Source organism: Scyliorhinus canicula, chromosome 2 (genome assembly GCF_902713615.1).
Source record: "Scyliorhinus canicula chromosome 2, sScyCan1.1, whole genome shotgun sequence".
Classification (NCBI taxonomy): domain Eukaryota; kingdom Metazoa; phylum Chordata; class Chondrichthyes; order Carcharhiniformes; family Scyliorhinidae; genus Scyliorhinus; species Scyliorhinus canicula.
Window position 1 is genome coordinate 120,838,906 of NC_052147.1, and position 18,686 is coordinate 120,857,591.

Here is an 18,686-nt window from a genome sequence, read left to right on the forward strand (position 1 = left end):
CCGGGTGCTCCGGTTTCTCCCACAGTCCAAATATGTGCAGGTTAGGTGGATTAGCCATGTTAAATTGTCCCTTAGTGTACAAAGCTGTGCAGGTTAGATGGGGTTACGGAGATAAGCGGGAGAGTGGGCCAAGGTAGGGTGCTCTTTAAGAGGGATACTATAAACAACAAAATATAAATCATGAATACTTACTGTATGATTTGAGTTCTTAAAATAATCATCAAAGGTAATGGGGGGACAATATTAAACTAAGCTGCCTAACAGGGAGCTGGCTGAATTGGGTACAGCACTGATATTACACATTGCTCGATTTTACTCTCCATTGAAACCAAATCCAATGGATATCCCATGCGGTGAATTCGGTTAAAAGTGCCCCTAAAAGTTTTGCTGCGATAACATAAATCTTAAATGTGATGTTAATGGGATTGTGTGACAAAATAGTCTTCAGTTCAATGTAATTTGATCTGTTGCCTCAATTAATTTTTTTTAAACTTTCTGCTTTCGGCCTTTGTTAACACAAGGCTCTTGGAATTCAAAGTATAATGAGTGGGTAAATCTGGACAGACTTCACCACGTCAGCAGAAATAAATCAGAGAAAAAAGAGCATTGATCACATAGTTTAGGAGACACACAAGTCAATAGATGAAGACAGAGATATCCGTGTAAAAAAATGCATGAATATTATCCACCTTTGCCTCCAATTTGTGGTTTGAAGATTTTGTCAAACCGTGAACTAAGGTGGGTGTCTGAGGGTTGTCAATGCTGAGAATATTGTAATAAGCACAGATCAAGGTTGATCCTCGCAACTTTGATACTGAAACATTTAGGATTACGGGGTGGGAGAAGATTATATAATATAATTTTAAATTAGAAGATCATAGATCACAAAACCACAAATGTTCTATTGGGCACAACAATTCCATTCCATTTTGATTGCTCCACTGTCCTGCCTCCTCATCACATCGGCCAATTATAAGGTAAGAATTAGAAGTAGAGCAAAGACTATGAGCGGGATTCTCTGATTGCTGACACCTGAATCATGTTTGGTGATCGGGCGGAGAATCCCTTTTTACGGTGAAATCAGGGATGGTGCTGTTTTTCCGATGCTCCGCCCCCTCAAAAACGTGTACTCGAGGATGTTACCTGAGGCCCTCCCCTGATGCTCCGCCACCGATGGGCCGACGTTCCGACGGCGTTGGTCACGGGGGGGGCTCTGGGGGTGGTGAGGGGGCACTATCTGGCAAGCCATGTTGTATGGTGTGGCCGCTGCAGGCCGCCGTCATGCGCATGCGCGGCCATGGACCCGCCCATTCTGCATCCATATTGGCAGGTAAAGCCGGGCTTTACGTGGCGTGACTGCTAGCCCCCCACTGGATCGGAGCATGGGTGCGGGGGCGGTGCTGACATTTTGGTGGTAAGACCAGATGCATCCTTCGGACATAGCTGCAAAATCAGAGAATCCAGCCTCATAGATCATTTAATTGTATTTAAAGCATGCCTTTAAATTGATATTTCCTCTGATGCATTTGTTTGGCACCAGCAAGGTGCTTAAGATAATATATCATTCATGTACACCACAAAGGCAAAAGGCAATTTATTGGCTAGACAACTACAAACACGTCTTTGCTGAATATTTCCATGGGTCAATAACAGCCAAACTCATTTCACTGTACATATCAGTTAATGTACTCATCTACACTGGGTGACGAACAATGATTTCCTTTTGCTGGTAGGAACTGCCTATTAGCTGGAATGCCTACTTACAGTATTCTGGAATCCTATTACCTTAATTACATTACCCTTCAAAAGGGTAAGGACAAGGCACAAAAAGGGGCCCTGGCTCCTCGATGCTGCAGTAGATTTTAATGTCAGCAACTCCAAAGTTAGCTCATTACCCACACTTCTGATCCAAAGCATTGATTATTCCAAGCAGAGAAAAAAATAATTAAATGCACTGACTTCATATGTGGCAGAAAAAGGTGCGAAATCTCCTGTTAGCTGTGTGTCCATTTGTAACAACTTCATATTGTGTATCAAAATAAAGGAGGCGAGCTGCTTGTGAAAGAACTGTCTTCAGTCCAGCTAAACTGCAAACGTCTCGGCTGAAATTATTAAAAAGTATGATCCGTCACAGGTTGTGAAAGTAGATAATGATAAATGTTAGAATTCTGGTTAAGCATTAGTAGGTGGCATGGCGTTTTAAATTTTATTCTATTGAACTTGATATCAGTGAATTGCAATGTAAATATCAAAAGTGTTTTCACTGGAGTAAAAACTACCAAAGTGTCATTATTGTGCTCGATGCAACCTAGCTTGTCGTTTTTACATTTTTCCAATTTCTTCATCACTTGCGAGGGATGAAAAGAACAATACCTGATTGGCAGCATAATCTGCCTTGAATTTCACTTACGGAAAGGAGTCAAATAATTCACAGTGCTCATTAGTTATGCACTCTTGCTCACTCATGAATGGCAAATTATACTGTCAACCACACTTCCCTGCATTTTTCCATCAGCTCCCTCCACAGCCCCCTTCAAAAACTCACCCCTCAGTCCACTCCTTCAGTTTGGCGGGGGGTGGGGGGGGGGGGGGGGGTGATATGGGGAGGCGGGTGGTTGTAGATTTCCCCCTGTGATTCTAATTTGCCATACGCCAATTAAAGAGGCTGTTACTATACGGTGCAATGAAGGTACCATATATCACGATCCATCTATTTGAACTGCTGAGGCACAAAGTGACAATATTTATCACAATTTTGTTTAATGGATTGAACATCTTGTGTGAATATGCATCTAATACGTTACATTTATTTAAATTTTCTTATGCCACAATTTCTCTAAACTCAGGTTGCCCACTGTTGGATCTCGGAGAGGCAATGGGAGGGGTAAGGAGCCAAGCTGAGCTGAGGGCTTAAGAGCAGCAGCATGTCTGCAGCTAGTTCTGGAATGCCTCCTGCCTAGGAGAACCCCTCCCCTTGGGGTTATTCCCCACTTGTGCCCAGACTGGTCACCCAGGCCAGCTGTGTTGCCCAGAAAGGGACAATCACCACAGGTTTGAGCTCAAACATTAGCTCAGGCCTCTGGATTACTAGTCTAGTGGCATTACCACTACGTCAACCATTGTTGCTTATCATTGATTTGGCAGAGCGTGTGCTTCAGTGGTACAAGACTGATGCTGCTAGCCTATCTTCTCCCTTTGGGTGAGATAGATTATTTGTTAGTGGTTAGTTTTCCAGTCCTAAATAAGGAATGGCAGAACTTCCTAGTGATGGGTAGGTGACAGCCGTGACTGGATTCAAATAATAAAACTGTGCAGTACCACTAGAGATTATAGGGTCACCATGATACACATTTTAAACACCGTTTAAGATTCCCTGCATAAACATGTTTTTCGATTATACTTTAACAAATCTCAAAGGTTTGCTACTGACTTTCAACAGAACATTATTATTACCTCAGGGTACGCTGCGAATATTTTTCTATTCTTTCTTGCAAAATAATAAATGGAAATGGGCGGGGGGGGGGTAAAAGTGATAGTGCATGAAAGAAAGTGGAGAAATTAAATAGAATATCTGCTCTTCATCGGGATTGCTTAAAACTCACAGAGACAATAAGTGAGATTCATTAGGCTATTTGTTACTAGCATCTGCCATGATCCAAAATGAAATACTAAATGTTTCATGGTCTCAAGAAAGGGCAGTATTTGTCTTGGTACTAGAAATCTCTCAACAGGAGATGGTGTGACTTGTAACTGCAATGAGAGGGAGTGATGGATGTAGGGGGAGGGTGGTACCAGCTGAACTGTGATGGTTTAATATCATCATCTTCCTGACAGCTGTAATAGGCTTTCCCTTCTCAGAAATAATTCATAAAGCTGGTACATTATATTCAGTCTCTGACATTCCCCATCCATCCAAGAAACCCAGCAGGCTCAGAACTAATAAGAAAATATATGGTTCAGAAACTCTAAAAAATTAAAGAGGTAGTTTATGAACAATTTGTTTCATAGGGATGTTTATTATATTTATTGAATATTGTGCCTCTGATGTGTTTTTCCCCACAGCATATGAAAGATGAAAACTGCTGACTTTCAGCATGACTTTTTTTATATTTACAAAATCATATTTTACAGCTTATAATGGATACAATAAATGTCCATGTTATAATCTTGACTTTCATGCATTTAGTTTTGTTCAATATCCACTGCCAAGTAGGCAGAGATAGAAGGCTCCGGAGAAGGTTTAGACTCACAGTATATGTGTGCTTTCTTATTTTATGCAGTGCGCTCAAGCCACCCCCAGGGGAAAGTCAAATAAACTTGTTCTTGTGTCAAGCAAGACAAGAGGTTGTTTTATTACTCAACATGGACAAAAATATTGAACCAAGAGGTCAAAATTTTAAGCCAGGCAAATCCCTGATAGGCACATAACCCACTCACTAGAATTAAACTTAATCTGCAAACTGAAAAGAACGGTCATCATAACATCCTCCGCCCTTTGAGGCTCAGAGCTGCAGCAACTTTTTTCAATAAAAATGACTTAGCTGATGTTGGTAATAAAATTATCTGCTTTGTTTGTACAGATAATTTTCCCTGTTCGCTTGCAACGTGAGCTTGGTGGTGTGTTGACAGTGTCACATCACATCTGGAAAGTATGATTTAATACTGTTACATTCAAATTAGTGACATTGTGTTTTATATCTGAACTCATTTTAATCTGTCGACACTTGTTTATTATCTTTGCAGTATCCCATTACTTGACCATCTGAAATCTCTGGTAGCTGGAACCAGAACATTTGATGGGTAAATATCCGGGAGTGAATACAGGCGTGGAACCTCAAGGATGTTGCAGATTATGCCATGAAGTACGGGGGAAATACTTTCTTCTTGAGTTCAACCCACAGCACCATGATCTCCACCACAAGTAGGGCAAGAAGGCAAGTTGCTGTTGGCAACAGTCTAGTTGGCTGTCCAGCCAACTACCCCTGAAAGAGTCCAGTTGCTGTGGCAACATGCACTTTTACATGCATGTTGTAGTCCTGGAGCGATGGATAGTGATGTTAGAGTCATTAATTCCTTTCCATCAGATAGCTGATGAGGAATCTCTCCCACTCTTCGAGTCTAAGGATTTACATGTTGACAATCAACCTGTTTGGTCACATTATGAATGCACCTCTGATGGCCATCAAGTCCTGGAGTGGGACTGGGACCCAGAACCTCTGGCCCAGAAGCAAGGATCTGAACCATTACTCCACAAGGTCCCCTATAGCGGTTTGAAAATGTTCTTTGAACCCCAAGATTATTTTGCTGAATTGTGAAGGACAGGAAGTTGAACAGCTGCTGTTGTAAGATATTAGGAGTAGAGATACCTCTTATCCATTATGGCACAATAGGGTAAAGATTACTGTTAATGGGGAAAAAAGGAACCTATAAAATCAAATCATGTCAACAAATATTTGGTTCTTCATACATAAATCCCTTGCTTGCTGTGTGCATTTCCTGGATTATTTTCTTTCCTATTTCCTTCTGTTCCATTTATCCTTCATCTGCCTGAAGTGGTTGAATCATCTTGGTGAAGGAATTAGTGTGAAAATGCTGTTTGCTACGTCAAATGTGTTGCTACTTATTTATTTTTAAATAGTGAACAAAAGAATTTCACCTGTGCATTGACCAATGCATTTCAAACATAGCAGCAGAATTTCAAACCCGGAATATCTATAATTTGTAATTTTGTCAGTCTTTCCCTGCGATGCTTTTAGGTTCCTGAATAGTGCTAATCTTTCTGATGCTCATCTGCTTACTGACAAACTATTCTTTAAAAAAAAAATCATGTGAAATAGTTTCACCAATGTTAATTCGAATTGTTTCAAACTTCCCACCAATCATTCTTGCGGACAAAAACAAATTGCTGCTGATGCTAGAATCTGAAACAAAACCAGAAAATGCTGGACAACCTCAGCAGATCTGACAGCATCTGTGGAGAGAGAAGGGAGTTAGCTTTTCGAGTCTGGATGAGTCTTTGTCAAAGCTTGTGGACAATAAGCTTCTTACTGAGGAAGATCTTCACTGTGCTGTGTATTATAAAGCTATAAGACAGCCCTTTCTAGATACTTCATGAGGCCTTCAAGCCATCCTTAAATGTGGAGACCCACAACAGGTACAACCACAGCTTCAGCCTGTCTGTCCGACCAAACACTTCCAGGACAGAGCACTGCTGTGGCTTCTATGCTGAAAGTTACTTTAACTCCCTTTGACTGTGAGCAGCCTCTAGCTTCACAGCTGAAGGTTATTGCTAATGAGGAATTGGCCTTGTTAGCTGTGTGTGCGCTTCACAGTCGCAAGTTGTGTTTGCTGCTTGCTCCTGCTAGTGGTTGCAGATGCCTGGAGGCCCTGTTGCTGTTTCCTTCCTTTTCTGTAGCCGGAAAGAAGGACAATTTTTTCCAAGATACCTGGATCATGAAACACCAGGCTCAGGGGGATGTATGAGTCCAGAAGGCAATCTGGTTGGAAGCAAGAAGACACTGCTAGCCCTGTGTGCGACATTGATCCAAATGGGCCACCTGATGACGTTGTTGAAGAAATGCTTTTGCAGATTGCTGATACTTTTGTTGCTGGTGTGGTGAGTGCTGCATGTAACTGGCACGTCACCATGGGTTAAGCACCCTGCAAGTCAAGGATGTTCAACTGCACCTTGGGTGTCAGTGGAATATGTGGATGTCAGGATTTAGTTCTGGTGAGATTCGGCCATCTGTGAGGGCCTGCACTGCTGCTGTTCTTAGATGGAGAATGGCACTGATACATGGAACAAGTGACACATTGATGGACATTTGGGGCTGGACGCTCCCTCGGCGTGATCCTCCTCTTCGCCGGCAGTGCACTCATGCCCGCGGATTTCCCAACAGCGTGGGATGGCCACAATGGGAAACCCCATTGGCTGGCTGCTGGGGCAGAGGATCCCAAGCACCAAAAAGTATGTCTGCCGGGATGGAAAATCCCGTGTGGCTATGACAAAGTTCTGGACAGGATAGTGCATTCTCAGGCTTATCCCCCAATTCCGTTGAGGAATCTGCGAGGGCTGATACTGTGTTTAGTTGTATTGTGAAAATGAGCTAATATACCATTGTATTGGTACAAATATGGAACAGTGGTGTTTCCTTGTTGTTTAATGGGTAGTGTGATATGTGGAATGTCACATAGTTGAATTTCAAATCTTTGTTACTATTGACCATTTAATAAACAAAATATTCTCAACTCCCAAGTGGCTTTGCGAGGGCACACGTACCATGTCTCAGAGGATGACTAGTGCATAGCATTTCATGCTCTCTGGGTAGTGAGCACATCATTGCAATGAGCACATCATTGCATGTTATTGAATATTCAGGGAGAGGAATTTCCCCCTAATTAATAAAGGGCCTGTTGTCTGGCATGCACAAAGCAACTTTAAGCAGATTTTGAGCAGAGTGCACCTCTTTTTTGTGCAGTTATCTCGCTCACCTGGCAAACCTTCACTGCCTTTTCCAGCACCAAATCTTCCTCCTGCAATAATATCGCCCGAAGCTTATCATTAAGAAAATCAAAGACAACTTGGTCACGGATTAAGGAAGATTTTAAGTCACTGAAGTTGCATGACTGGGTCTGCAGCCTCAAGTCTGTGACAAAACTGTCAAATGATTCGCCAGGCCTCTGTGGACGCATACGAAGCATATAGCGCTCTAGCGTTTCATTCTTCTTGGGAGACTAATGCTGATCGAAGCGCTTTACCACTTCATCAAAATTCTTCCGATCCCCCTCATGTTCAAAGACAAACGAGTTATATAGTTCGAGCACTTGTGAACCTGCCAATGTTAGCAGCAACGCGATTCACCTTTCATCAGGCTGGACCTGCAGGCCCACTTCCGAAACATGAAATTCGAACCGCTGTTTGAACAGCTGCCAGTTCTCACCTATGTTATCGGACATCTGAAGCTGGTGTGGAGCCCTAGGTCCGTCCATCTCGAGCTTCAGCATTTTCTACGTGTTGGGTCACCTCAGGTTGCAGTTTACCAGACCGGTCCTCAAGCCGAATGCCTAACGTTTTCACTGTCATTGCAAATACTCGTGGTACCATGTTGTGTTTGATCCTTTGACTTTATGAAGTAACTCACTAAACATTTTGAGCTGTCCAAACCAGGAACCTTTTATTGTGTCTCAAGTGGTAAGATGGCAATCTGATACAGAGTATATTATCATGGAGTCTTGCTACTCCTCTGGAAGTTACACCTAGCACTGACCAATTTCATGTACATTATTATCCTCTCAATCATCTGCTGAAGATGTCTGGATGTGTCTCCCATTATATCCAGGTCCCAGGTCACATGACTTTTGACTGGAGACTGTATGGTGTGTCTGTACTGCCACCTGCTGGTTGGAGGTTGCACACCATCCAACTATGATATAGCCCACAGGCATATCATCACAGCAGCCTGTTGCTTCTGCGTGCCCTGTGGTCTTTGATGCCCTTGGAGGATGTCCTCTGGAGGGCCTGGAGCCGAAGAGCCTGACCGACTTACCAGTGACACTGGCATCGCTGTGGCACCCTGTTCTGCGCACTGCCCTTGAGAAGCACAAGTGTTAGGTTGGGGGGGGGGGGGGGGGGGGGGGGGAGGAATTTGGAAGAACTGGAGACCGTCGTCATGCCCTTGGTGGCAGGCCCTGGATTGATCTCCAGCATTTGTCCTCCCTGTCGGGCCCTGGGGGATTCCATGGGATGGAGGAGGAGCTGGAGTGAGCTCCAGAAGCCTCTGGGACATCTGGCCCTGCCAGTCCTGGTATCTCCCCATTGCCTGCACCATGGTGTCAGCACCTCAGCAATGCTCCTCAGTGACTGGGCCATGCTCTGCTGTGCCTCAGCAATATTCACCTGTGCCTGGGACACGTCCCTCAGTGACTGGGCCATGCTCTGCAGTGCCTCAGCAATATTCACCTGTGCCTGGGACACGTCCCTCAGTGACTGGGCCATGCTCTGCAGTGCCTCAGCAATATTCACCTGTGCCTGGGACACGTCCCTCAGTGACTGGGCCATGCTCTGCAGTGCCTCAGCAATATTCACCTGTGCCTGGGACATGTCCCTCAGTGACTGGGCCATGCTCTGCAGTGCCTCAGCAATATTCACCTGTGCCTGGGACACGTCCCTCAGTGACTGGGCCATGCTCTGCAGTGCCTCAGCAATATTCACCTGTGCCTGGGACATGTCCCTCAGTGACTGGGACATGATGTCGAGGCCTTCAGTTTTGATCGTCATAGACTGAACCATGTCTTCGGCACTACCACTCAAGACGCTGACCTCGTGCTCCAGGTTTTCCATTGCGGTCGCCACCCTAAAGTGTTAGCCTCAGTGCCACATATTGTCGGCACCATCTTCTGCGCCCAAAGGCTTTGGGGCTCCTCCAATCGGCTATGCAGTAGCTGGAATGTCGCTGACCCCCACTCCTGAAAGTGTCCTCCAATCACCAGATTGTTCCCCAGAAGCCTGTCCACTAATGTCGCCCTCCTAGATGTGTGTTTCTGCACTAGTGGAAGGCGGGGATGACAGCTGTGATGCCTCGATGATGGTCTCCTGGCAGAGGGTGGGGGAACTCCAGATGGTCCGGCCTCATCAGATGGAGATCCTTCGTGACAATGGACATGTGGTCAGTGCAAGGGAAGACCATTTTGTCTGACATGAACTACTCACTTGAGAGAGGTCATCTGGGTGAAGGGGCAGTAGATCCTCACCTCTCTGGCACAGGCCAACCTCTCTGTCAGTGACTACTTTCTCCTTGGACAACCTCGTGATCTCCAGGACCCATTCCTCATCGGGTTGGGGACTCAGAACACTGGCATTCCACCCCCCAGTCTTGGCCCTTTCCTGCTTATTATGGGCTATCTTCTCCTCTGGTGACATAGAGCTGGCATTGTTAGCCCCATGATTGATGGGTCAGAGGTTTCTATAGCAGATGGCATGTGTGGGCACCCCACCTGGACATGAATGGGTTGTGCTGGTGGGTTCCAGGGGATTCTGAGGAACAAGCACAAAGATCGGATGTGGGGAGGGTGCGAGGTGTCAGCTAGTATTTTGTGACTGGAGAGGTTTGGGAATTTGTGGGGTGGCAGGTGGAACTGATGCCAGGAGGAAGGTGGCAACTTACCCAGGCAGCTCAGTGCAGGTCTTCCAACATTGTACGGAGATTCTCCTGGTCATGCTGCCCACACTGACAGTCGCTGCCACTGCCGCTCAGATGCCATTGCTGAACCTGCTGCTGGTCCACCGACCCGCTCGGTGGAAGAGGATGGCCGATCTCGCATCCACGATGCTGACAAGCTTTGCCAGTTCGGCATCTGCAAACCGAGGAGCAGGTCTGCACGTTTGCCATAATTGTGTGTGGACTGGGAGTGAATAGTGAGGGAGCGTTTCAACGCAGCGCCCCCTTGTTACCGGCGAGATGTTGAGGCTCGTGTCCGGTGAATCAGACGGCCAGACGGCCGATAATGGTTTGAAGTTCATGAGGTCACATTTTTGGCACTAAGTGCCATTGAATGTGAGTCTTGATCTCGCCGACACGGCGAGATGTGTCTTCTTGCTGGGGTAGTGGCGCCGGACTGTCTGGGACAGTATCGGCTACCTGAGCACTCGTTCTTTGTTTCCCGGAGATGGGCCACCAATATGTACATCAACCCAGAGTTTCGGTTCCGTCTGCAGACTGCCTTCCAAATATACATTCAGGCTCTGTGCCTGCTTGTTTGCTTTGCATTGGCCATTTTCCCTATAGGCTCTGCGAGTGTCCATTTTATATACTGAAAGTGGCCACCCCAGATGGCTACAATGTGAAGCCATTAGCTGTCATCAGGAGCTTTACAATAGGTTTGCTCCATTTCCTATTGAAATGAATACGAAACATAATCATGCAAGAACTCATAAAATAATTATTTTTGTTCGCATGACATAAGTGTGTTCCAGGGGTTCCTCAATCACTGCAGAACATATCAAAGCAACTGTGCAGGCATTTAAATTTTTTTTAAAGAGGTGTCAAATAAAATAGCAGCTCCTTAAAAGGCACAGGTAGGGGCAGCACGGTGGCGCAGTGGTTAGCATTGCTGCCTACGGCGCTGAAGACCTGGGTTCGAATCCTGGCCCTGGGTCACTGTCCGTGTGGAGTTTGCACATTCTCCCCGTGTCTGCGTGGGTTTCACCCCCACAACCCAAAGATGTGCAGGGTAGGTGGATTGGCCACTCTAAATTGCCCCTTAATTGGAAAAAATAATTGGGTACTCTAAATTTATTTTAAAAAAAGAAGAAAAAAAAAAAAAGGCACAGGTAGGAGGCAGTAAATCTACAATTCCAATGTGCAGATGTTCTCGGATATGTTGATGTAGCTGTCACTCTGTACAGATGCCGTCCCTGGCCTCCTGAGTGGTGGCTAACTCCATTGGCACGTTTGTGGACCCAATCACAATGCAACATCAGATAACTCATGTCACAGTCTCCATTGCCACACATATTTTTTTCTGCCAAAATGTCAATTAGGAATGAGCGACAAATGCTGACCTTGCTAGCAGTGCTCACATCCGAGGAATAAATAAACAAAAATCTCTGAGCTCTGCAGTGGAAGGTCACGTTGAAGTCACACAATCTCAGGCTGCTGTTATCATAGCCGTGAGTGTCAGTGTTCAAAGGAGCTTGCAAAGGGCAACCCAGGGACGTGTCCTTGAACAGATTGCATTGTTGGTGAGATGCCACCCAGGGGCTTGGCATGGAGCACGAGTCTGAAGTACCATCTCAGGATGATAGCGTGGGTGTCCCCATCCCTGCCACTCCACGAATGCCCCTTCTATGGCCTGTCAATCAGCCAACCCAGAGCGCTACCACTCATGCCAAGATCTCACTTTGTACTTGGTGGCAAGATCTATCTCTTCATGATAGCATTGTTGTGTAGCGCACAGCAGAACATCGTAGATCTCGAGAACCTGTCAGGGGAGTACCGCATGGCTCCTTCAGAGCAGTTATGGAAGTATATTTCAGTACGCCACTGGTCAGCTCTACCACATGTCAAATGGCAGCATATGGGCCTCATTGCTTGTATGCTCATATGCATGGTTTCAGAACCAAGCATTAGCCGAGTAGTCAACAGGTAGACCTTATTGCCTAGTGGTCACCCTTCACTTCGTCATGCTGGTTCAAATGCAGATGGTACAATGGATTACTGCGGAGTGTGGGCAGCATGCTAGCATAGTGGTTAGCACAGTTGCTTCACAACTTCAGGATCCAAGGTTCGATTCCCAGCTGGGTCACTGTGCGGAGTCTGCACGTTCTCCCCGTGTCTGCGTGGGTTTCCTCCGGGTGCTCTGGTTTCCTCCCACAGTCCAAAGATGTGCGAGTTAGGTGAATTGGCCATGCTAAATTGCCCTTAGTATCCAAAAAGGTTAAGGGGGGGTTACTGAGTTACAGGGATAGGGTAGATACGTGGGTTTGAGTAGGGCGCTCTTTGTAAGGGCCGGTGCAGACTCGATGGGATGAATGACCTCCTGCTGCACTGTAAATTCTATGATTCTATGAAGGCTGTAGTGATATCATGGTTGTGTTGTAATTCACTGACTGACCACTAGGAGTCTCATTAGTATAAAGTGAATGTTCGAGTCAGGCAACCTCAGACTGACTAGGGAGCTGGGAGAGAGATGTTGCTTGTGCACGTTAATGTTGTTATTCATCTGTTGTTTTGTATATTTGACCCACAGTTAATGTCAATAAATTGTTTACAGCTTTAGCTACAAGTGTTCTTGTAATATAAATCAGGCCATCTGACAAGAACATTACAAAGGCTTTGTGACTTTTGCCACAATACCAGCTATGACCTGCATCTTTGCCTATGCTCACATACCAGCAGGGCAATGAGGGAGTACAATCCCTCTCAGTGTTGGTACCTGTCATAGTTGACATGTAGTACCTGGTGTGCATAACATGTGCCTGCAAACTTTGCAGTCCCTCATACTCGCTCTACCTGCTTGTCTCTGGAAAAAGAGAATGGGATTGAAGTTTTTTCTCTTGACAATGAGTGTCTCTGTAACCTCTCCTGGACTTCATATATATGTTGTAAAAAATGCGTGGTTAATCCTGACACTGAATGAGGCAATAAATGTTTTTCATGTGTCTGAGCTATGTGAATAGCTCTGTATCTGCTTCAGAAAAATTGCAAACTGTGCCCCTCTCTATGTTCCCGCATCTAACATGTTAGAGATTTATATTATGCCTCTATTCAGACTAGCTCTCATTCAACCTAATACATGAACATTCAAAGTTCATAAATAATATATGAAGACTGATAATCTAAATGGCTAACTACAAAGCAACTTCAATTTGGTCCAACCTATGGATGCGAATGCTGACACCCATTTCTATGAGTAATATGAGTGCTCTTAGTGTTCCAAAATGATATCCTTGGTGTTCATGCACATCTAGAACATAGAACATACAGCGCAAAAGGAGGTCATTTGGCCCATTGAGTCTGCACCGACCCACTTAAGCCCTCACTTCCACCCTATCCCCGTAATCCAATAACCCCTCCAAACCTTTTTTTTGGACACTAAGGGCAATTTAGGATGGCCAAGCCGCCTAACCTGCACATCTTTGGACCGTGGGAGGAAACCGGAGCACCTGGAGGAAACCCATGCAGACACGGGGAGAACGTGCAGACTCCACACAGACAGTGGCCCAGTAGGGAATCGAAGCTGGGACCCTAGCGCTGTGAAGCCACATTGCGACTCACTGTGCTACTGTGCTGTTATTCATCTGTTGTTTTGTACATATTTCACCCACAGTTAACCCATATTATTTGACCCACATCTCTGACAAAATGCTCTGGACACTAGCTTAGTACAGGGAGAAGGCATTTCATCTTGTAAAAAGTGCAAAAGTGACACCCAGCAAATTATGTTTCATTCAAGTATTCTGCCCATCAACAAGTATCCTTTTGATGATTCTGAAGAAAAGCCACCTTATAGAACTCCTACCTTCTCACATGAGAAAGCCACAATGCAAGGAAATACATTTTATAAAAGGCAGATTCCAGTCCCTGTCAGTTGGCCATTCTAATGTGTGTTGGTGTTAGAGTGATTTGTCCTTTTTAGAGGATGGATGGTAACAGAAGTCAGCCATGTGATTTTGTTGGCTACAACATTGACGTTCTTACACAACTGGAGGGAAAAGTACTGAAGTGGCAAAGCAAGAAAGGGGAATGATGGAAGAAGAAGAAAAAAAGCTCTCAACCAACTGATGAAAAATGAGAAGTGGGCCAGCGACGGAAACCTTGAAGCAGGAAGATCCATTAAGAGAAGGTTTCCATGATAAAATATAGCCAACTGAGTTGGCAGGCTTTACATGCTGTAACTTGTGCTTTTAGAATTGACTCTATGGTAACGGCAAATGTTTAATGCCAGTTGCTCGAATTAGACACCTGTCTATGATAAACATGGATTGTATATGTGTTGGGGACTGTGCAAGAAATATAATGAGTGGGCTATGTTGAAATAATTATAATTGGAGATATTTCTGTTAACAGGCATACAAATCATTGCATTGTTACTTAAAACTGTTGACACATATTTCCATTTAACTAATTCATAACATCAGCTCCGAGTTTCCTCTCCGTTTCTTGTAAATGTAGCCCTGAGATAGGAACAGCAGATTGAGCACGTCTGTCGTTAGTCCACCATTTAACATTTACTCACCTAGTAAGCAGCAGGATGCACAACTCCCCAACAGCTGGCCAACACAAACAGCTAAGTACTGGCACCAGGCAGCATCCAAGGCCAAGCCGTCAACTGTAAAGTGACAAAAAGAAGAATGTTTTGTTTTGCCAATATCCTGTGTGTTTTTCCTTCTGTCTTCTATGGAGGCCTCACAGCACAATTAAAGAGAACTTCATAAAAATGAAGAGTCGGGTGGGCGGGGGGGAGGTAGAGGAACAATTATGCAGCTGATGGAAGTACTCAAAGAGGAGGATAATGTCCACTGATTGCAAATCATCAGATAACCTGCAGGATGTGTACAAAATTAATTGCCAAACAAAGATTAAATGCTTGCACAGTGGAGTTTTCTGTTAACAAATAAAAAAGCAGGTGTTTTGAGTTTAGGTGTTGAAAACAGGCTTTGGCGTTGGATGAAATTCAGTTTGAGCAATATTGTAGATCTGGAAATTAGATTGGTAGTTCCATAGCTCTCCTGAAGCCCAGAAACCCCAAAATGGCAGCTGGTCCATTTACTGGTCTTACATGTTCCAGCGTGTGTGGAAGGGCTCTAGCACGGATGTGTGTACCAAAAGCATGCAAAATGGGCAGATCATGACCTCACTCAGCATACAACACTGATTTGGTGCCCATCTCCCATTTTCAATGTTGCAGGTCCTGTTAGTGCTCTTGTCAGAAAGACTCTCAGGTGAATATGTACACAGCTGCATAACAGCACACCCCTCCCCACCCCCGTCCCAACAATCCCACCCACTCTGGCACAAATCAACTTTTGACTTTGGCTGCTGCAGGGTTCGTGTTAGTGATGTGTGTTGTGTTACGTTGGGGTGAAAAGATGGGGTGGTGCTAAACTTTTCCATGGAGTTCCGAGGAGTTTGTACGTTTGTTAGCAGATAGTCAGCTCTTACTAATGCTGGTGAAATTTCTGTCCCTTGTGGGCCTCAGAACTACAGGGAGATGGAGCACAGATATAAAAGGTAAGGTAAAGTCACCATAGTCCCAGATGACTGTAGGCTGCTTTCTCCTTTTGGGGGGGGGGGGGGGGGGGAAGAGGTGACTGGAGGTGATTTAACCTGAGGATCATCACTTAAGGTGAGGGGCCTTCATGAATAACTTCAGCTGGTGCGAGAAGCTTAGATATAGCCGAGAGAAGAAGGGGTGTGCAGAAGGAAAAGGCAGGGGCTCTCACATGAATGGTGTACCTTTTTTAAAATTCATGGATGTCACTGGCTAGGTCAGTATTTACCTCCCATCCCTGAATGCCGTTGAATAGGTGGTGGTGATCCACTTTCTTGAACTGCTGCAGTTCATGTAGTGTCGATACACCCACAGTGCTGGGAGAGAGGGAGCTCCAAGATTTTGACCCAGTGACAGTGAAGAACCTATGACATATTTCCAAGTCAGGATGGTTAGTGGCTAGGAGGGGAACATCCAGGCGATGGTGTTCCCATGTGTTTGCTGCCACTGTCCTTCTAGATGGTAGCAGTTTTGGGTTTGGAAGGTACTGCTTAAGGAGCCTTGGTGAATTCCTGCAAGGCATTTTGTAGATGCTGCCACTGTGCACCAGTAGTGGAGGGAGTGAATGTTTGTGGAAGTGGTACCAATCAAGTGGGCTACTTTGTCTTGGATTGAGTTGAGCTTGAGTGTTGTTGGAGCTGTGCTCATCCAGACAAGTGGAGGGTATTCATCACATTCCTGACGTGTGCCTTGTGGATGATGGACAGGTTCTGGGGAGTCAGGAGGTGAGTTACTCCTCACAGGATTCTGAGCATGGCAGCACAGTGGTTAGCACTGTTGCTTCACAGCGCCAGGGATCCGGGTTCGATTCCCACCTTGGGTCACTGTCTGTGCGGAGTCTTCACGTTCTCGTCGTGTCTGCGTGGGTTTCCTGTGGGTTCTCCAGTTTCCTCCCACAAGTCCCAAAAGATGTGCCCAAACAGGCGCCATAGTGTGGCGATGAGTCGATTTTCACAGTAACTTCATTCCAGTGTTAATGTAAGCCTACTTGTGATACTAATACAGATTATTATTATAGTTTCTGACTTACTCTTGTAGGCACAGTATTTATTTGGCTAGTCCAATTCAGTTTCTGGTCAATGGTAACCTCCAGGATATTGATAGGGGGGGATAGTAATGCCATTGAATTTCAAGCTGCGATGGTTAGATTCTCTCTTGTTGGAAACGGTCATTGCCTGGAACCTTTTACTTGTCACTTGCCAGCCCAAGCCTGTATCTTGCCCAGGTCTTGCTGCATTTGTACATGGACTGTTTCAGTCAATAGTGCTGAACGTTGTGCAGTCCTCTGCGTACATCCCCACTTCTGACCTTACGATGGAAGGGTGGCCATTAATGGAGCAGCTGAAGATGGTTGGGCCTAAGACACTATCCTGAGGAACTTTTGCAGTGATGTTCTGGAACTGAGATAATTGACGTCCAGCCATCACAACCATCTTCCCTTATGCTAGTTATAACTCCAGCTGGCGGAGAGTTTCACTCCTGATTCCCACTGATTCTAGTTTTGCTAGGGCTCCTTGAAGCCATACTTGATCAAATGCTGTCTTATTGTCAAGGACAGTCATTCTCACCTCACATCTGGGCCGGGATTCTCCCCTACCCGGCGGGGCGGGGGGTCCCGGCATAGCGGAGTGGCGCAAACCACTCCGGCGTCGGGCCTCCCCAAAGGTGCGGAATTCTCTGCACCTTTGGGGGCTAGGCCCGCGCCGGAGTGGTTGGAGCCACATTGACTGGCGCCAAAACTGGCGCCAACGGCCTTTGACGCCTGCCGGCCGGCGTCGGAGCTGGCCGAAAGGCCTTCGCCGGTTCGCGTGCACCGGTGCGTCAGCGGCTGCTGATGTCACCACCGGCGCATGTGCGGTAAGGGAGTTCTCTTCCGCCTCCGCCATGGTGGAGGCCATGGCGGCGGCGGAAGAAAAAGAGTGCCCCCACGGCACTGGCCCACCCGCGGATCGATGGGCCCGATTGCGGGCCTGGCCACCGTGGGGACACCCCCGGGGTCCGATTGCCCCGCGTCCCCCCCAGGACCCCGGGGGCCCGCTCACGCCGCCAATTCCACCGCTACCAGAGGTGGTTGAAACCACGCGGCGGGATTGGCCCCTCAGCGGCGGGACTTCGGCCCATTGCGGGCCGGAGAATCGCCGCGGGGGCTCGCCGATCGGCGCGGAGGGCACGCCGATCGGCGCGGCACGATTCCCGCCCCTGCCAATTCCCGGGTGGCGGAGAATTCCGGCCACGGCGGGGGCGGGAATTTCGCCGGCCCCGGGTGATTCTCCGACCCTGCGGGGGGTCGGAGAATTTCGTCCCTGGAGTTTAGCTGTTTTGGCCAATGTTAATCCAGACTGTAAGGAAGTCAGGAGCTGAGTTACCCTGGCGGAACGCAAATTGAGCATCCGAGAGCAGGTTATTGCTAAGCAAGTGCTGTTTGATAGCACTGTTGATGACCCCTTCCATCACTTTACTGATGACAAAGAGTAGACTGATAGGGCTGTAATTGGATGGGTTGGATTTGTGCTGTTACCTGGGCAATTTTCCACATTGCCGGGTAGATGTCAGTGTTGTAACTGTACTGGAACAGCTTGGCTAGGGACTCAGCAAATTCTGTTCTGGAACAGAGGTATTCAGTACTATTGTCAGACTATTGTCAGGGCCCATAGCCTTAGCTATATCTTGTGTATTTAGCTGTTTTCTGATATCACGTGGAGTAAATTGAATTGGATGAAGACTGGCATCTGTGATACTGGGAACCTCTGGAGGAGGTTGCGATGGATCGTTCACTCGGCACATCTCGCTGAAGGTGTTTGCTAATTCTTCAGTCTTACCTTTTGTCGTGGGCTCCTCCATCATTGAGACTAAAATAGGTAGCCTTCAAACAGATCTAGCAACTCGAGACTAGGCATCCATTAGCCGCTGAGAGC